Source organism: Ambystoma mexicanum, chromosome 6p (genome assembly GCF_040938575.1).
Source record: "Ambystoma mexicanum isolate Mex_15411 chromosome 6p, UKY_AmexF1_1, whole genome shotgun sequence".
Classification (NCBI taxonomy): domain Eukaryota; kingdom Metazoa; phylum Chordata; class Amphibia; order Caudata; family Ambystomatidae; genus Ambystoma; species Ambystoma mexicanum.
Window position 1 is genome coordinate 964617171 of NC_090935.1, and position 21676 is coordinate 964638846.

Below are 21676 nucleotides of genomic sequence, written 5' to 3' on the forward strand. Positions count from 1 at the left end.
TGTTGAATGAAAGCACCTTTTTCTCTATGGTGAACTGACTGGCAATAGACCAAAAACTGCTTCTTTTTTAACGCTCAATCACTTTTGAACAATTTGATGAATTTGCCCGAAACCTTTCAGTTTGGAGGGGCATGTGCCAGACAATATATTTGGACATTTCAGCCAGATCGATCCATAGAGTGAAATAGAGGTTTGTTTGGGGAGTTCTAATCCGTTTGTATAAAAGAAATGGGTTGCTGAGGTTGTGTGTTTATAGGCCATGCACAGCTATCTTCACAAGTTCAATTCCACTATTTGGCCCTCAGTGCGAATTTTGGAGGTAGTGGTTAAATAGGCAGGATTCAGAAATAACATCTATTTTACTGCTTTGCCTAACTTTGGGTTCTGGAACCGAAACGCAAAATTACTGTCTGGATTTGAGCAGAAAATCACAATCCCAAGAATGTGGTAATGATGGTGGTATTTGCCCATTCAGGAATACCACAGGTCTCTGATGCAACTCCAAATTGGGAATAACTACTTAGTCCTGGTGACTACACATCAAGCGGACCATTACCGCTTCCGCCTCGTTACCGCATGTGGTAACTGTAATGGAGCTTGGGGTCATCACCGGAAGTAATATCACAGACCTCGGATTGCGTCCCTTTGTTTGATAGCAAATAAATGCAGTGGCTACCTATTGGGCAATATATGGCTGCACCCTTTCACGCCCATGATGCCCTGAGTGGCATGGTTCGTGCTCTGTGGTGCTTGCATATACTTTTGTGAACTCTTAACTCTAGAGTTGTCTTAGTTGCTGTGCTGGCACTCTCTCTGTTGTGAGTGCAGCCAGGCCAATCACGCATTCATGTGAGCAAACTGTCAGTGTAACTTGTAAGATACAACTGCAGCACCGCATGTAGAATCTAGTACTGCGTAAGCCTGATTAATAATATCACATGTTCACATAGTGCTACCTGCGGAATTCCCCCCACTTGGCGCTGTAATTATAGATGTCCGTACTTGGTTTAATCCAGTGTGTCCTTTTTGATTTTGAGTCAATGAGGCTTTCTCATTCCACCCTCTGTGCCCTAGGATGCAATCGACAGACAAGCTCGCCCCATTCCTCTCCTTATGTTCTCAAAGGGCATTTAGACTTGGACATAGTTTCAGGCCTGGCGGTTTTCGTGGAATTACCATTTCAGATCTGCGGGATGGTCATATAATAACAACCAGGTCAAAGGCCTCTAACCATCCGACAAGGTGCCCTCAGCACCTCTCGAACCCATCAAGCAAACACACTCTATAAGAACGTTGCCTGCGCATTACCCCTTGAAACTGCCTCCCCTCGATGATTGAATTCAAACTAAACTTATATAACCGCCACATGGCACAGCCAGAACATCCAAATGCAGCCACTCACTCCTCCCCTCCTTCCACACCTATTGTCCATCCTTCTACACCTTCTTTACCATCCCCATGAGGGCACAGTTCGCAGCATTTCTCCAGACATGCCAGGTCCTCTGAGACCTTTAGCTCAATATAAAAGCCCCTTAACAGGATACAACATAACTCCATTAATGGCCCAATAGGGCAAACCTGTGTTCTGCAGGCTGCACAAAGATGTTTGTTACAAGTCCTTAACTCTACGAGTTATTTTTGATAACATGTTTTATTTATGGAATCCTTGTTCTATCTCCCTGCTCATATAGTCGGCTTGCTGACTATCCAGGTTTCTGCTACATGCCTTCCATGGAGGCAATTGTGAGAATCCTAGAGTTGGGCTTGCAACTCTGCAAGAATCTGGGTGAAATGGTCACCACATCAAAAGGCTGGAGTGCCCATGAGTCCAACTAGTGCTGAGCGGGGCAAGGGAAATGCCTGTCAGAGCAGGGGTGAAGGTAAAGACACATGGATGCAGGCTGGAGAAAAAAAGGCAAAGAAAGTGAGGTAAACAATAGTATTTCATTGCAAGGAGCGCCATACAGTAACCCTCAAGAAGTGAACTGCCAATGCAAATGTTCAATAAAAAGTAAAACGCATGAGAGAAACCAAACAAAATAGCCCAGGAGGTGGTAGGGGGAAAGGCCCACAGTGAATGGATGTAAAACCAAATGAACATTAAAAAAGTTGCAACCAGAAATATGGTTATTCTCATGTAGCAGGCAGGAACAGCATCCTTATGTTGAAGGCAGGAGGCTATGGCAGACCTCTGTCTCGAAGCTGAGTAAGATGAACAACTGGCAGACACAGTCACCTATTCTAAAAAGGGTTTATTATGGCTGTTTACAAGGTTGGCACACATAGTCGATGCAATGCTACTTAAAACTTAAAACAGTGGTCCATAACGACAGGTCAACAGTTCTTGATTTCACAAGTCTCCATCTGGGCTCTCCTTCTGCAGAGGTTAGTGGATTCACAGTGGCTGACAGTCCAGGCTTTATTTGCATCTCCAACACTTCTTTCTTGTCTTCTGGTTCCTGATGAGCTGGTCATCAGCTTCTCGTTATCCGTGTTGCAGGTGCTACCTCCCAGGTATATCCAGGTTCACGTATCCCTCAATGTTAAACAGGCTGACATTGGGGCACTGTGAAAACTGGCAAACTCCCAGAATCTTTAAAGGGGAATTACAACCAGACTTTGAGCTGTCTCCCATTCCATAGCTATCTGTCTCAGGGACCTAACTTTGTCCCCAAAACTCTGCTCTCCTCTTCCTCCTTGATGATGCACCATGATCCCGTTCTAAAGGGGTCCTTTTTGTCCTTGCCATCCTCTCTATCCTCTTCTGCTTCTCCTTCTGTGCTTTCTCAGATCTAGTATCATTCTCTTTTCCAATAGTCCTTCTGAACTCCTTCTCATCTCTCTCTAGCATATCACTTATGGTTCCCTACCACCTCCTCTGTTGTAGTCCTCTTAACCTTCCTGCTAATATTCCACCAGCCCTACCCTGATTATTCCTCCTCCATCTTCCTGCCGATGTCTGCTTCACATCTAACATCTTTCATTATGATGACCTTCATGGTTGTCTAAGGTGAAATGGGTTATCTCGCTCATCACCCGCCCTGTCTCAGGTGTTCAACGCTGATGTTGCAGCACATCCTGCTGCATAACTCACACAAGGCCATGGCCCGTTTGTTGAGGTTTCTGATAGAGGCAATTGGTACAGAGGCTATCTCCCTCTTCAGATGCAACGCTTTGGCGGAAAAGGCCTTGTGCTAAAAATGTTGGCTTCTGTGCACGCTTTTGCTTGGCTGGCTAGCTTCTCTGCTGCTCCTTTACAGAATCGAGCTATCTTGGCTCTCCCACTTCACGTATCGAATGTCAGCTGGTTCATGCCAACACTGTCAGTCGGTTAGGGGCTCCACCTTTCGCATTTCATGATTTTAAGACCACTCTGGTAATATAGGCTGTCATGATGCCCTCATAATAAATCAGTTCGAATTGGCTACTTCCCCAAACCTGAGCTCCCTTTTTGCGAGTGAATGGATGTTGCCTAAAAGAGTGCCACCAGGGACTCAGGGTAAAAAGGGAAAAGGGAGCGACACGTTGATAGAGGAAGAGTTACGAGAGGCGGCAAGCAGAGTGTGAGACAGCCAGGGACGATCTGGAGCAGGAGAAGGTGAATGGCGTGGTGGCAGCGTTGGCCACATCTAAAACGAAATCTGTGGCCGTGGGAAGGTGCCCTTAATCCATCTGGCATGTTCACTTGTCTTTCCCTACAAGTGTGTGAGGATAGAGGCAGTGATGGAGTAAGGACAGATTGGATGTGGTAAAGGAGGAGGTAGAGGCAGATGGAGATGTGGGAGCTGGTAAGACGATAAAAGGCTTGAGCAACACAGTGCAATCTTCTCCCCACAGCAACAAAAATTATAAAATAAATAGAAACCACAAAATTGATATTACTTGTAGTTGCTGAAGGGAGGGCACAGCATGGATGACAGGAAGGAGGAATGACATTAAGAGGACGTGTATACAGCATGAAAGGAGGAGACTACTTGAGAGGAACAAGAAAATAAAAAGGGAGACGCAGCAGTTTGGTGGCATCTTTTCTGGTTGACATGTGGGTTGAATTTGTTGCTATAATTGCGCCACAACCAGCGGTCTGCGTTCCGGGGTTTAACTCAAATTAGATGCAGACCCAGATCTGCTCATCAGAGGAAGGCAGACTGAGCTGCCAGGGTTGGAGCTATTTTTATATGACAGGCTTGTTTACATGAAAACTACACATAATAGTGTTTTGCGACTAAAGTGGATGCTTACTGTATAGCCCTTAAACTAACAGTTCAGTCACTGCGTTTGTTTCTAGCTTGACTGCCGGCTAAATGTTTGCTCTTGAATTCAGTCCTGTCTGTGGAGAGGTCCCCCTCAGATGGCTCCTGTTCAATCTGCACCTGTTATGTTGCCTCTTTATTCTCTGTGTGGTGCATGCTCCTTAGTTTGTAGGTAGCAGGGCTGCTCTGATAGAGTGAGGTTGGCACCCGGTGGTCCGTATTCTTGTCATACATCATTTTTCCCTCCATGGTTCTGCACATCAATTCATTGCTTAATTCATTTGCTGCATGTGAACCCGGATAACAGGTCCTTTAAGATGAGGTAACAGTATCTGAGATGGATGGGGATGCAGATCTTACTCAAACATCAATAATCAGAACGACTCAAGAAGTTGGCAAAAGGGTAAGCTGTTTTAATAACACATCTTTAAAACAGGGAGTACAACGGACATCAACGGATGCCGCACAGACTCGAAGCATTTTTCTAAAAAACAACACTTAAATACTAAATATTCGTCATGAGTGACGTCAGGATGCGTGGCAAAATAAGAAAAGCTACTCAGGTTTATAGTTCTACATTTACTTTCTATGGGCAACAGGGACGTGATTGGGTCTCTAAGGTCAGGTGGGCAACTAAGACCATCCCAAGTGCAAGTCATCTTCCCTGTCAGTCTCAAAACGCAACATACTATTGGCTTCTCAAACTATAGGGCTCCTTAATACGTGGCCCTCTATGATTGGTTGGCACGCTAGTACCCTTTCGAAGATTCCACACGCTAGCAGCACACAACTGGGACTCCAGGTGCTCGGGGGGTTTGGCCTGGTCATGCCTTCTCACCCAATTAGCCCAACATCCATCATCACTCCTGCGGTCTGCCATTCAATTAAAACCTTTGAACTCGGCCTTCTAGAGGCTCACTGCACCTGGGAATAAAAGGGAGTGAGGCATGGTCTTATCTTCTGGTCTCTGTGTAGCTCGACCCAAAGTCATTTGATCACATGACTGGAGACCACGTTTTCAAGCTCTTCATTGTATTTTAATACCATTAAATGAAGAAATCCTGGCACCCTCAATGGTTTTCATTCACCTCAAACAGGAGCGGAGATCGCTTCTTACGTTTTTGTATCTTCTTGAGTACATGGCTGGGCTCTCGGCAGCCCCAACTCTTGACACTGGGCCAGGCAATATTCCTTTGTTATCCACTATTATTCTGCTGCACCACACTTCCAATTCTTCCATTCACGGGGTCCAAGTTTGCTAACGTGCATTTGTGGAACATCCAGATTCTATATTCCTTTGTATATACATTGGCGCATTGCCACAATCTATGCACTACGTAGCCAGCCTTATTATTACTGCGTTACTGCGTCTGTACAATTGTAAAATGGTTTTGCATTTTCTTCGGTGCTTCTCCGCACATGCAATCTTCATTTCAGGGGCGCAAATGTTACATACTTCATTACTTCGTCACCAGGTTGTATAGGGTCTATATCTTTGCTTTATTCATATCTCTTCTGTGTGCATCACCTCTACTTCATGTGACATCACCAGTTCTTTCTTCATTCATTTTCACACTTCTTCTAGAACTTCCTTCAGAAGATCGCCAGCTACTTTGGCTGCGCAGGCCAACTGATGCCGATCAAACATACCTGTGTGACATTAACTCTGTGTGTTTGGGACAATTTATAAATAGCCTCTAGGTTATATATGCCATGTAAAGCATAATGTGTCATAAATAATAGACAATATGTTATGTTTCCACCTAATGTAAAAGTCACATTTGCATAACAATATGTACTAGCTCCTTGTTCCCCAATGGTATCTCATGCTAGCCGATTAATGCCGGATATCCAAGAGCTGCTTTTAGCCCTTGCTTATCCAGTCTTAATTTCAGTCCCTGCTTTTGTGCAATTGAATGTCGACCGTCTTCACAACCTTGTTGCAGAGTAAGAGTTAATGTTGTAATGGTTGATAGTTATCCAAATCATCCCGGTTGAGTGTGGGAGAAAGACTGCTGCTATTTTCAGCGCTTCTAAAGGAAGGTACCTTGTGTGAGAGATGCATTAATGATGTTGAAAATTATTTGGGTGCTTTAACTTTCATGACCTTCACAATAGAGTGCAGGATGAGTTGTTTTTAGTTGGTGGGTTTGAGGGCAGCAAGAGTGCTTACCAGGTCTTCTTGAGTAATTGTCATGAATTTGGTCAATTTTGATATGTTGCCCGCCGGCATAGGTGGGATGTCTATAGTATTTGGAGCTGTCGGTGTGTTGCCTTATCTTGTCTACATTGTCTGTTCAAACGCTGTTGGCATTGCATTTGTCAGAGGATTGTGGTATTGCAGGACCTGGCAGTGGGTTGATTCTGTTCTTCATGGCTCTTGTTGTATGCTTCTGTAAGGGATGTTGTGTAGTATGTTTTCTTTGGCTGTAGTGACGAGCGTTCTGCTTGCAAATGAAAGGGTGCTCTGGGTGATGAGGTTTTCTAGTTGATGGGAATTTCTCCTGAACCTTCGCACAGTAGCTTGATTGCTGTGCAGGGCCCTTCATGCATCCCCATGGTCCTGACCCCCCACATCTTATCATCCCAGCTGCTGTCTATCCTCTGCACTTGACTCGGCTCACTCTCCACCACTGGAGGATGCACTTACCTTCTTCATAGCACTTCACCTACTGCTTTTCATGAGCACCACAGCACCTATCCCATACCCCTCTCCCCTCTTCATATGCACGTTCTGAACACTCACAAGGCATAGTAGGTTTGTCTTCCTCCCCTCCCCATTGTCTCTTCTTATATGGTTGTATTAATTATTTAGCATTGTTGTAATTACATTGTCTATCATCCCTTGTCCCCTCCCTGTTGCCCTGTGGGCGCTTTGAAACAGTATTTGCTTCCTGTTTCAGCACCTAACAAGTGAACAATAAATAAACAAATAAACTCTTCTTTTCTGCAGATGGTTCAATTGTTGTTGGTGAGTTCCTGTGTGAACCCTGCTGTTGAGGGTGTATGTTTGTTCAGTACAGATGTCAGTGGTGCTTGGGTGTTGGTGGTCTTAGTAATAAGGAATGTCAACATGGGGTTGCAGTGGTTAATATGACATGTAGGTAACGTAGCGCTAAACAGCTTGTACAGGGCTAAAACACGTAAATTCAGCTGTGGAACCAGATGTTGAATTATACAGCCTTAGTTCCTGTTGCTGGGTAATAGCACTTTGAAACATGTGCTGAGGTACAGCACTTTCTGTGCTGGTCCATAGTGCTGCAATCTTGTTTTTGTTGAGCTATAAGATATATGTTTTACAAATCATACTCCTGTGCCCCTTGTGCAGAGTACCTGCCAGGTTTGTTGCACCAAAAGCAAGGGGAAACAAGCTCACCAACTTCAATTGACAACTCTTCTTCTGGTGCCTTGTAGACAAGGGTAGCACCTCAAGATCTTTCACAGGAGATGTTTATGGGCACTGCTTCACTGACAGGTGCAGTGAAACTAATTCTTCCTGCATGGTGGTAGTGCCTAGAAGCAGATTTAAGCTGCAGAATTATTTCAGCCATAGTCCCGCACACTAGTGCACTTGAGCTAAGGTATTATTGCCCCCTAAAGGAGTCATGAAGCTCAATGACCTTGATGGCCAAGTAGTCCCCAATGGGGTGAGGTTCAGTTTAGCCGTGGACAACATGCAACCTTCCAGATGCTCTGGTCCATGACTCCTTTGATGCCTCACCATTGACTATGTGACTGCAACTGAGGGGGGTTGTAGGCCGCATGTTGCCTACCACTGTTCTAGCTTATCAGGCTCTGGACTAGTACTCACACCAGAGAGATGAAAGTGGCTTCTTTGTATTTTCTTTGGAGAGAAATGGCGGGCACCGAATGATTTTGGTCAAGGTTCTAGATGACTTCATGGCTGCAGTATTTGGTGAGATTTATATCAATGAACCAAATACAAAGAGTAATACTCCCATAAAATGAAAAATTAATCGAAATTGGAGAAGAACACATGGGTGAGGAGCAGAACTAGGTATAGATAGTTGGGATGCTGGAGAAAGTATATGTCTAAGGGAGTAAAACACGACGACATTGGGTACATTGAAACCAAGCCAATTTGTTTAGAAATGTCAGGACAGCATGCAGTTGGGAACAAAAGACAAATAGTTATTTATTGTAGTGGACAGCTCCCATGGTCTGGCTTTGAGTCAGCCTGGGAAATTGCCTTCCATCCACTCTTCCCCAGAGTCGGTCCTATTTGCTCTAATTTGGCAACAGCAGGAGTGTGAACAGTGCAATAGGACAGAAGGATCTGTAGAAAGCTGCCACGGTGGTCACTTGAGGTATATTGTATAAGACTCCTCCTGGTGAGGGAGAGCACAGAGCAAATGGCCTTTCACCCATGTGCGAGAATGTGTTGACTCATCACCAGGACACCATCAAACATAGACCCGGGTAAATCCTGGCAGAGGCATCCAAGGTCTTGGTATTTTGCTCATGGAGTGTACATGCAAGAATGTGCACCTGAAAAGAACATCTTTTCTTTTGCAATTCTATAATACATTTCTGTGGTTGGATATTGAAAGCTTCAGAGAACGTGTCTATCACTTCCCGTTGGAATTTAAGTGTGGGTGGTGGAGATACAGTACAAAGATATCTAACAGCCCTCAAGCAGCCTTCAAAGTCTTCTCATATGCATCAGCCCCTTCAGTACATGCTGTAGGCTCACAGCAGTGCATCTTAATATTTGGTAGTCCTGCTGTATTTGTGGTTTGTTGTGTGCGCTAAGACGTCTCAGCACAAAGCCTGTCTGTTTATTTTAAAGGATAGTCTGATGCGTGCTTCCCTAAACTCCCTGGTGATGTGGCTTTCTAAACAATTAGTGAAAAACTGGGCAGGGGGATTGGAGTGTTACACATTATGAATAAAAGGGGTATCCACGTGTTGGACCCGAAGGGCGGTCTAGTACCCAGATCTACGCTTAGTTGTGATATTATCACAATTGGATATGGGTATTTTTATTCTGAATGGTTTTCTAAAAAACAAAGTTTTTGCAGAGCTTTGTTGTTTGTCATAAAAAAGACTGTCCTCAAAGTGAGGACATCTCAGTAAATAGATCCAGGTAAGCTTGGGAACCACGTATATGGCACCCCTTTTGGGAACTACCAGCCATTTTTCGTACAGGCATTTTGAGCAGGCACATTTAAACTGTGTCCGCTTTCTGTTCTGTCTTTTCTCTATCCAGTGCATTTTTGAACTGCCGCCCACCTGAATTGCCCTCCTGAATTACTCACTGTAGTACAGTTAGAGGCACTACAGGTCAGTCTATCCTGTTCATTCTGTATTTTAGACTAGATTCCATTCTGATTAAAAGCCACACAACAAGTTACATGTGAAACTTTCTAGTCAGCTGCATTATTATCAGATTTGATTTCTCTCTGATTCATTACCATTTACCATTCACAAAAGCCACACAACGAGTTGTATGTGTAGCTTTCAAGTCAGCCGCATTGTGCCCCGTGGATGCCTTTTTTGTAATGCTTGCATTAGGGTCCAGTACCCCTGTGTTGACAACCACCTGGTCTGGTATATGCACAATACACACACACCCAGCTATAGTTGTGTTTGTACATCTATGTTCCTTGCGAACACTGCCAATCAAAGTAATTTATGTGGGCCAGAAGTTATGTCATAAAATTAGGTACCTTGATTGATGTAAACCATTTTTTGGTCCACATAGAGGTGCTCTTTTGCAGAAGGCTGAACACCGCCAGCACCTGCAGTGGGACTGAAGCTCCACAGTCACACATTTAGGACCACTCCGAAGAGGGAAGACACCATTGTTGAGGGTAAGATGTCACCCACACAAGGCAACCTATGAACACATTATGCATCCCTGCCACAACTTATGTCTGTTCTCTCTTTACCCTCCATTCTTCCCTTCCCGTCCCCACCCCGTTCTATATCATTGCAGACTGGAATAGAAGAGATTAGACCAACCAGACCAGAGATAACATCTGATTATTGTTTAAATCATAATCGTTAACTGTTTATTTTACAAAAAACACACCAAATTGTACAGTGACAATTCTATTCATGTAAAATATGGCTCCATAAACCAAAACAACACATCCCTCCATACAAACTTCATTCACAACTTCTTCATGCACTCATCATATTCACAAAAGATAGAAAAAATTATATCTTGTTCGTATCAAAATGGCAATTCAAGCAGTTGTTAATTATACACTTGATTAATTTACAATGTGCCCCTCTGTCTATGTTCAGGGGGTTGGAAAACTGTTTGTCAACATGTTTCGGTTGAGTTCTCAGCGAGGGCAGTTGGTTCCCTCATGTAATGATTTTATGTTCAACCTTCTTCAGGACAGGAGAGCAATCGCCAATTCCGCGTTGCCTCTTCAAAGGAAAGTGGGGGTGTGAGGCAAGGAAACCTTGGGTCTAGAAAATAGTGAAAAATAATAAAAATTGATGTCATCTCTGTTTACTGAAAAACCCTTTACTGAGTAAACCAGCTAACTAGTAAGGCTGTGTAGCACAGGCTCACCTCCTCTGAATCTTTCAGTGGCTGGCAGACCAGTAAAGCGGAGTAAATCCCGTCGTGAAAGTTCTCAATTGATAAGATTCACATCGTATTGAAGTGTCCTGCAATATGAGAGGACCCGTATACTCACAGAGTTGTCAAACATGGAGTATAACAGGCTAATGTAATTAACGTTAGTGGGTTGGTACTCACTCTTGTTTTAAATGATCTTTGCCCAGTGGAGTACCAAAATGGGGCTGTAGATTCAAGCAAGAGCGTAATTTGGACGCCTGCAGAGGGGAAACAAATAACACGAAACCCGTAAACCTATGTGGTTCCTTTTACATATGTACTCAGCTAGCTATTGGTAAACTGAGCAATAGGCAATAAAAATGAAATGCTTACTTATTGCATTCACTTGTTTTTGTCCACTTTCGGCAGTATACCAATGGTCGTCTTTGGCCGTGGGAAGCAGTGCCGCGGGGCTGTAAAAATGAACGTGATACACGGCGTTACAATTTGGCTGTGTGAACATGGGCAGCCGAGGGCCTCCCCGTCCCTCATTTACTTACCTTGTACTTGCATGAACCGTCTTGAATGCCAGTAAGTCTTCACTGACTGCTCTGTAGGATTCTCATTCTCAGCATTACCCGCATGGCGTCTGGTCATGTGCTATGGGTAACGCGCGGCCGCTAGGCATTGTGGAATATGAAGTCCGCGAATTGCGGAATTTCGTAAGACCTTGCTGCTAGTGCCTTGAGTACCTCCCGGTGGTTATGTTACTTACCCAATCTCTATAAGGAGACCTCTGGGCAAGTGAGGCAACCGATCTTCTTAGTTAAATCCTAGGGGCATGATGGAGGCCAGGTAACTGACTAACTTACCTGTTTCTGTATTGCATTGCTGGTGGGCCCTTAAATTCAGACACCGGCTGGCGACTAGTGTGTCTTAAAAATGGTGGAATCTACGTGCTATTGAGGGCATTCCATTCTACCGAAATGTTTAATCCATGTTGGACCGTGTCTAAAGAATAGATCCATTTCTGTTTGAGACGGTGTAGGGCACTTGCCATGTCCCCGCCTCTTGTCTTTGTATGAAGGGTTTGAAGTCAAACCATTTCATATCTGTATCTTTGTGGTGGTGCCTATTAAAATGTTCAACCAAGGGTTTGTCAGGGGTATGATTCCTGATGCATGAGCGATGTTCTCCAATTCGTACCTTAACTTCTCTGGTAGTTTTCCCTACATATAGTAGGTGACATGGACATGATATAACGTAAATTGCATTTCTAGTGCGACAGTTGGTATGGTTTTTCATCAGCCATGCCTTGGCCCCATATTGGAAACTATGTTTGGTCTCAGTTAGGGGGCACACACTACAATTACCACATTTGTAGTGTCCAGTGATGGGAGGAAGTCCCCATTGGTTCAAGATTGAACTTTCTTTAGGTTTCTCATGGTAGGTATGTACCAATTTATGTCGTGAATTGCAATTCCATTTAAATGCAAACATTGTTTTTTTTTATAGTGTGCCAGGGTTTTTAATTAGATCCCAGTTCTGATTAATGATTTTTCCGATTGAATTACTGATTGGGTTATAAGTTGTGACGCAGACTAATCTCTCGTTGGAATTTTTGTCCTTACTTTGTAGGGTGAGTTCCCTATTGGTGTTAGCTGCTCTCCTCAAGTTCCTTTTAACCAGCTGTTTTGGGTAACCGCGGGTATCAAGTCTTTCTTTCAGTTGTGTGGCATGTATTTTATAATCATCCCTGTCAGTGCAATTGCGTCGGATCCTCAGAAATTGTCCATACGGCAGATTACATTTCAGACTCTCCGGATGGAAACTTGAGTAATGGAGTAGGGTGTTCTTGTCTGTGGGTTTTCTGTAGAGTGAAGTAACCAACCCATTCCCTTGTTTTCTAATCTTCAGATCCAGGAAACTTACCTGGTCTCTACTCCATTCAATAGTGAATTTGATATTTAAATCACACGGTTGCCAGTCATTTGGTCGAAAAAAATTGGTCGACCAGACAAATGGTGGAACCAATTTGATCGAAAACCAAATGGTCGAATTTTTTATTTTTTTTATTTTAACCCTTTTTTTTTTTTTTGGGGGGGGGTCCCCCCCCAACCCCCTTTTTTTCTCTAAAAAACCCTTTTTTAACTAAACGAAAACCCAAAAAATAAATATATAAATAAAAAAAAAAATTCGACCATTTGGTTTTCGACCAAATTGCGTCGACCAAATTGCAGTCGACCAGTTTTTTTTCGACGAGTTGACTGGACACCAAATCACACGTATTGAGCCACTTATGGAAAGTAAGTAAGGATGTGTTGTCACCCCGCCAGATGACAAACACGTTGTCTATATAGCGACGCCACATCTTCAACTGTCCGTGTGTTTTTACTTTTAGGATTTTGGCAATATGTCTCAATTCGGAATTGCCCATGTATAGATTGGCTACATGAGGGGCAAAAGTAGCCCCCATGTTTACCCCTTTTTGTTGTTTAAAGATCTGGTTTTTAAAGAGGAAGAAGTTCTCTGTCATGGCGAGTCTCGAGCACTCTAATATGAACCCTGATGGTGGTTTATGGGGTCTATTACGTGTATCTAATACCTCTGCTAGTACTTCTAGGCATGCCATTTGGGGGATCGACGTATATAGCGCCTCCACATCCATAGTTACTAACAGATCTCCTGTTTCTATCATGACATCTTGAAGAATTTTGATCATGTCCGTGGTATGCCACGCTTGGCTCAGGCTTGCCAGCCACAGAAGTAACACTCTGGCATTTAAGTTGGGGTACGATGTATAGACATGCCCGGGCGAATAAGCCACCAAACTTCCAGGATTGCCCGTCTACGCTCCCAAACCCATCATGCATCCGTCATTATATTGTGCACTAATTTACCATTCTGCAAATTTGCCTTGGAAGCACAGCCCAACTGACACAATGCTTTTGTACATACCGGCCTTCTCTCTTTTGAAAAACTATGATCCAGTGGACAGGACTGACGCACACATTCTTGCCCTGCTGCATTCCTCCTTCCATGAGTTTGTAGCCTCTATTTCACCATTTCGTATCCTCTTACCTTCTCCTGGCTTTTTAAGATCCGGATGCCTCTGGCAGTGGCACAGGAGGTCTGGCACTCTGCGGACAAGCCTGGGTGCTCTGAATCTACAACGGTGTTGATTTTGCACAGTATAAAGGCATATTAAAATAATGGTACAATGACATTAGTGACTCATATTAACCGTATGTACTCTTGAAGAGAGGTGTTCCGCATTCGTCCTGTAGATGCCATCAACCATGGAATGCGTGCCATTTGCTTGTGGCTTTGGATGAATTACTATAATTTTGTAGCATAACCTTTTTTGTCAGTTTGCAACAAAGAATCTAGAATAGGAATCCATATTGTTGCTCTTCTTCAATTGGCTTTATTACATCCCCTGAAACTCACTGACGAGGAATCACAAGGGCGCTCCTACATCACCTAAACAAACTATGGCATTCCTATGTAGGAAGTCAGGGGAGCCTATATCACACTTAATAATGGAGGTGCTCTTATATTACCTTAAAAAACCTGGTCAGGCAGAAGATTAGGAAGGCAGGTATATACCCGAACTACTCGCCCTCCCCAAGACCCCCTCCTACGAATGCCCACATCACACACTCACACCATGATGCTCCTACAGGTAGCACTACCCAGCCTGATGGCACCTAATAAAAACTGCTCCCTCATGTATTTTATCAAAAATTCTGCACAGGAAGCCACAGTGTATGAATGCGGACAATTTTGGGTAATACATTGTAAACAAAACCTAAACAGCGCACTTAGTTATACCACGTTCTCAATAAATGACATGAAATGCAGTATATTTCTTGCATAAAATGTTCTTGTATTGCTTTTGCTCATATTAAGATCATCTAAAACTTATTTAGTACACCTGACTTCTCACCAAATAGTCTTACTCAATTATCTGGACATTAGTAACAACTTACAGAAATTCACAAAACAATTGTATAACAATCAGTGCCCAGTTTTCTCAGAACTGGCCCATAGTATATCTGACCCATCTTTGTGCTCCAAAACAATCCCATGTGCTGAAACCAGTTGTTCTAATATGTTTTGGTTCGGTGTGGGTTTAGGACCTCTTGAGCGGGTATAGAATGTTGTAGTCTCTTTTCTGTTGATGGGCAGCAGAGTTATCTGGGGTGTTGGACACCGTCTGTGAAGGTCTCTGGTTCTAGCATGCATGCTTCTGATTAGCATCATGTGTTAGATTTTTACTGAGGTTTAAGTAGTTTTCATACTTTAAATCTACTTCCACTTGCATATCCCTTTCGCTGGCATGGTGGCAGCAGATGTGTTCAATTATAATCTCCCATTATTCCTTTCATGTGTGTTGGTTAATGTCACCCTTTACACCCAACTCTAATTGCAGGGGGACACATAACTATTTGAGGATTCTTATCCTCTTGAAGTGCGACCATTGTCCACTGTCTCTGTTTGTGCTGCTCTCTCAATAGGGGGGTCTTCAAAGCATTACAATAATTACTTTATAAGAGGTGTTTCTATTTTAGCGGATCTTACCAGGTATAAGGCCTCATAACATGCTTGGAGATATTACTTGCAGAAAATCATCCAGAGGTAAATAGTACAACCACTGGTGCTAATCTGAGTAGTCCATCCAAACACTGTTACCACTGCTGCAGTGGTTTTTCTGGTTTTTACTTCCAACTTTTGGGCATGAGCAAACAGGTTTGTATTTACCCCGAGTGGTATTCCTAAGGAATATTCCTAAGGGATACCACCTTATGTGAATACCTCCATGCCTGTTTGATCCACTCCTGTAAGGGTGTAATGAGGCCTATAGTCTCAAAAGCCTTTCTTGCTTTGTTTGTCTATGCGACAACAGCTTGTTATCACAGTATTCATACGCTTAATAGGTCTCTGTGCTATTTCCTCGGTTTCTGGGGTACTAGACTCTCTGGGCTGATTCCCTAGATGCTTGCCCTCTGGCCTTTGGGCACTACTTCCAGGTCGTTCCACACCTCAAGGTTGAGGAATATTTTATGCTGGCATCTTAGGCTCCATCGTTTTCTGAATGAATTCACATTGTATAGGGCAGCACTGCAAGACTAACCACACTTAAGACCGTTTCAACGGGCACAGGAGCTGCAGTGCAGTGAGATGGTGATTTGTTCAGGATCGCACATCATGATCATCAAGTCAGGAAGTTTGCACTACAATCCAGGCCTTCCTGGTCAAAGTTTGGCAATTTAGCTACTTGATTTAGTTTCTGCTTTCATCCACTTATTTTGTTCAATAGAGTCCTATCATCATTAGGAACCCATCTGCAGGAAGCAACTCTAGAATTTGAAAGATGAAGGGCAGGTGTGTGCATGAAATCTATTGCAAGTAAATGATAACAGAAAATTAACAAATGAGGTAACCTCCAATGCATTGAGTCCTGTCGAAATATTCATGGATTGCTGAAATGAGCACCAGGGTTTAATTATTAAGCAATAAGCCCTGGGGGAAGGGGCATTACCACTTCAAGTAATGCCACGGGGGTCATTCGCTCGGGCCTTAACAGAAAAAAAAAAGTTTTTAAAAATGGTCTCTGGGGAAGGGAAAACAAAGTTCATTTTCCCTTTCCATGACAGCCATTGAAAACAATACAAAAAAGTAAACAAAGAAAATCGCCGCCATGGACAGGGAGAAGAGACTACACGTAGTCCATTCTCCCTTTCCATGGCAGCCATTCAATAATAAGGAAAAAATGCAAAGGAAGAAATGGACGTGTAGTCCCTTCTTCCTTTCCATGGTGGTGTGTCGCAGATCCGGAGCGGACACGCTGCAGACAGAAGTGTTTCCAGAACGTCTGCTCCTGAAGAAGAGCAAAGCAAGAGGTAAGTGGAGGGAAGGGGGGGTCTGGGGAAGGGGCGCAGCACTTACCTCATTCCCCGGCAGGGAAGATGGCGGCCTCAAGTTGTAAGGTGGCTCGGAGCGGGGGATAACTGCTGTTAATTCCCCTGTTCCGAGCCTCCTCAATGGCTGAGAGGCTGCCACCTCCGTGGCTCTCCCACCGGGTACTAATAAAAGATAAATGCATACATGTATGGGACTGGTCACTAAGAAAGTAAATAACACATACATACATAAATGTAAGGGACCGATGGGTAAGAAAGGAAAAACACCAGGAATCACTCTTTTGTGATACCAGGTGAACAGTCTGTTATATAATTTGTTTGCTTCTTAATTATTGCATTGTATTCCTATTTGATTCTGTGTTTTTTTTCTTCCTCAGTCATCCAGAATGACACACCCATACAGTTGAATGGTTGGCATAATCATACAAACATTATATTATTTTTGCATAGGAGGCATGTATGCGCTTATGAACTTCATGCTCTTTTTGCAGACTTTGTAAAAGTTAAGACTTGTAAATGTATGTTGCACCTCGTTTTCATTCATTTGTATGGTAGAGGGGAGACTCCAGTCCTAAATTACGAATCTGCATCCCCCTTCTTCTCTGCCATACAAATATGCTACCATTTACGACTCTATGACGTTGTCATGCTGGCATGAATGCTGTTGGTTCCTATGGAATCTGCCTCTTTTTACACCAGCAAAAGGCAGACATATTCTGTATGAATTTAAATACAACAGATTCACAACCACACTGCGCATACACGTTAAGTTTAGATTAATGGAATATTTTAATGAAAGTGAAAACAGCCGACACGTGTTTCGACCACAAGGTCTTTGTCCAGGCTGATATATACATATCAAATATTACAGACAGTTAATGTACACAAAAAAAATAATAATAAATAAGAAATGTCAAAATTGGTTGAATGTACCTGAAACAAAAATTGGGGCATTTAGGTGCAGGTAAAGATGTACGGTGGACCAATAATTACATTCACAATATTACAATGAGACAATTTTAACATTCATGAGTTGACGTCAACATAGTCACCAAAGTCACCAGCAATCCATAACAGGGAGAAAAAAAGACATAAAACACAGTGTAATGGTACACACAATTAATTGTTAATTGATGACATAACTATTTTTAGTCAACCTTTCAAGGTACAACTAATGTTGTGGGAGTCCACCATGTAAACCAATTAAAAATAGTTAGCCATATTTATAGTACCCCAGTGGGTGACACGAGAGCCAAGATATCATAACACATGCTCAATAACTCAGTGAAAATCCCATATCTATGAAGATTCAGCTGATTGTATAGATTAGGGTGCACTTACATAAATCTACAGTGAGCCATTGTTTGTGACTTGTTAGGGAACAGTATGATCAATTATCATGTCGCCTACCTTGACTGTGTTCTGTTCTCCCACTTGTGGGAACTTAAAGTGCACTAAATTGAAAAAAAACAAAAGCCTTCAATCAATTAAATGCCCCCAACTCTTACTTATAGGCAACCATGTTTACACCCTCTCTGATTGGCATACCTGTTTTCAGTTAATTATATTAGCTGCAATTGCGGAGCTCTCAACTTTGTTGGGAGTCCATGGGGGTATTACAGAAACCAAAAGAAAAAAAGAAGGGCAATTTTAAAAGTAACCCTTCATTTGTGAAATGAAAACTCAGTACGTGAGTGATTCCTATCCATACAAATATAAAATTCACCTGACGTCCCTGTCAGCTTGCTGTGCATCCACTCTCCAGGGTGACTGCCCTGTAACACCGTTCTTTGAAACTGCTACAAATGACCCACAAGTAGGCCCACCTTGAGCCACCATCTTGGATTGGCATGATAGCGATGTTGCAGTCAGGTTCACCGCTACCACCGTAAAAACACATCACATTAGGAATTGAATTGCGTACGATATGATGTCATGCACCAACTCTAATGTTATTCTGACCAACTGCTGCCACTTTGAAAAATAATGGCTAGGCTGCATCATCCCACCATGTTGGAATGGGATAGGGATAATAAGGACCATTAGTCAGACGACTGTTCCAACTAAAATCTTTCCATATACTTAAGTTTCCCATTAGTGAGGCTCTGGGTCACAAGCCCAAGCCTCTGATGTTCCCCAAATAGACATTAAAGAACACATCAATTCTTTTTTTAATTTCTTTTTGTGTGTATAATATTTGACAAACCTTTCAATGAATGTAAATCTACATGACAATAAGTATGTATAGCTACCCACCGCGTGGATCTCCATTGAAGTCTTAGTTAGTTCAACAATACTATGCACTGTAGAAAGAGCAAGGAGCAGGGTGGACAGTTTACGTAGAAGATTCAATGGCATGTTTTTAGAACCCAATGTATGGACATTGTTACAGTATAATTTTATTGTGCACAGTGACTCTTGCTAACTTTCATTCCTGACAGGCCAAGTTCTCTGATTGTATATATGTAGGTTCAGTAAAAAAAACTTTGTTACAGGGACGTTATGGTTAAGTTGCGCTACTAAAAACCTATGAAATTCAGTGAAAAAACGTTGTTAAAGGGACGTTATGGTTCAAAGTAAAACCGAAAACCCCCTGAAATTCGGCAGTTATGGTAAGATAAGCAACCATAACTCGCGCCGCCACCGTGCTCTGCTAAGACTAACACCCAGGACATCAAAGATGACATCACAAATTACTGGCATCAATATTCTCATTGTTACAGAAGAACATACCAGCTCTAAGCATGAAGGCACACATGCCTCGGTTGATGACACACCTAGCAATGTTTTGCTGAGGACAAAAAACTGAACTATTGTCCCATATTGCCCTAGGTAGTAATCCAGAAAAAATTACTTTCGCATTTGGAATGATCTTCATTACGGCTTGAACCAAGCGTTCCAAATCAGCCAACAAAGTAGGGGCACTGACGTTGCCCAAATGGAAAGCACCATAGTGCAAAACTACCACATGCGGACTGTTCATCGTGGCCATATCCTCACAAACGTGTACAATTCCCTGTACATTGCAATCAGGCACAGTGCTCCACACCACCTCCACTCCTTTCACATCAAAGTTCTTTGCAACATGCCTGCATTCAGCGTACTGTTGTAAACCATGCACAAACATATCTCCGAGCACCAACACCTGACTTTCTCCACATCTGCCATCTTCACCACACACAGTCTCTTTCAACACAAATCCACAACCTCGACATCTGGTTGACTGATCCGTACAGTCTTCTTTCCATGTTGGATTTCCTGGAAAAACCCGGATGTAGCACGCCCTGTCCACGAACAGCCGCGGTGTCCGCGGAAGGCGTCCACTTTACTCTCTGTGCCATTCCCTCATTGCATACAGCTAAGCAATCACACAATACGAATAACGTCCTCAGAACACCCCCATTTTGTGAATTTTCGAACATTTCAGGACAATTATCATTTCTTTATTCAACATATTAACATTACAAATATTATACTTTCATCTTCTACTCTGCACACAATGCTATGTTTCTCCATTAGTAGCTCAGTATACTAGATAGAATCCCATAATACAATGCTATTTATATCAATGCATCGTTCAAAGCACTAATAACGGTATGATATTTATTGCAATATCCTTGACACTTTTTTCGCAACATTATAATAAAAATCCCTAGTACACAAATTCCATGAAAAGTACACATTAGTCTTAGCAGTGCACGGTGGTGGTGCGAGTTATTTTTCATAGCTTACCATAACGATTTTCAGGGGTCTTTTGGCTGTACTTAAAAACATAACGTCCTTTAAACAAACTTTTTTTAATATCATGCAAAAAATATACAAACATGGCGTGCAAAAACCAGCTTCTCACAGATGGCTTTACACAGAATGTTGCAAAGTAAGAATTTATGCTCGTTCACAGTGAAGGTCAGCTGCTTCCATTTTTTTCTCGGGCCCCGGAGAGGCTCACGAAGCGGACTATAAGGTTGTATTGTGTTTTGACCTTGACAGACAGAGATTGTGATGAAAGACTTCTCTTGAAGGAGTGTTGCTAAAACGTTAGAGAAGATAAGGATGAAATTTATGAAAGGAAACCACTTTTATATATTATATCACTATGAGAAAGATCGTTGGCACACGCGGAGTCGTATTTTGGGACTGCTCCACTCGTAGACAATGGAAATTGCAATTGTACTGTAAGTAACCCTTTAGATTATTTTATACCAAATATAATTACAATAGCGTAGCATTAAAGACCGCTCAAGTTGAAAGTGGCATAATGTTTTCTACCGCGCACTATCACTGCCGAATTGATCCCCTGTTGTTTAGAGGGCTCTGAAAAAGGCAGACGACACAGGGTGGGTTAATACAAATAATTTAACCGGTCTATAGGCGGTGAAGAGCTCTACTCGCTGTGCCACTTCACTGTAGCCTGTCAAATGGCACAGCGCGTACAACGCTCGCTTTGACATCCGTGCACAGCTTGCTAATGCAAGTTCGAATCCCGGCAAGGCCAAACTCAGCCTTTCATCCTTCCGTGGTCGATAAATGAGCACCACACAACGTGGTTAATAATAAGCACCGCTTAGATACCTCACGGTTCTTAGCGCTATATGAATGGGAAAATATTATTATTTTATTATTAACATACTGCGTTGCACTATCTTCGATAGCAAATAGTTTCACGCCCTAATAAATAAAATGATGATTTTTAATGAAGATCGGCTGGTGAGACTAATTTATGTTTTTTAAAACAGGTATGTGGCCCCATTTTGCTTATGTCACGATTTACAGACTCCAACGGATGGGGTCTTCAACTGCCAGGTGCAGGTCCAAATATGCAACTTCATGACCCTCACCATTTTATGGGACAATCGCCAAGGACCAATATGCCCTTATGCAGTACTAGCGGCTACAAACAACATACCAACCAATAGGGTGGTCTAATGGCTCGTTTTTGCACCAACCTTCCGATTATCAGA

General features: G+C 42.7%; 1 protein-coding gene across 8 annotated transcripts in view; it reads left to right on the forward strand.

Moving 5' to 3' along the window:
* Positions 1–21676, forward strand: part of SNCAIP (synuclein alpha interacting protein) — a 666776-nt gene that overhangs the window by 177606 nt on the left and 467494 nt on the right. For 2 of the 8 annotated variants that reach the window (XM_069625570.1, XM_069625577.1), the window contains exon 3: positions 9976–10084. The exons of 5 other annotated variants lie outside the window; for them this stretch is intronic. The gene's annotated coding sequence lies outside the window, so the exon portion shown is untranslated. Of the gene's footprint in view, positions 1–9480; positions 9555–9975; positions 10085–21676 lie in introns of all 8 variants that reach the window. One more of the 8 variants, XM_069625574.1, reaches the window with a different exon arrangement.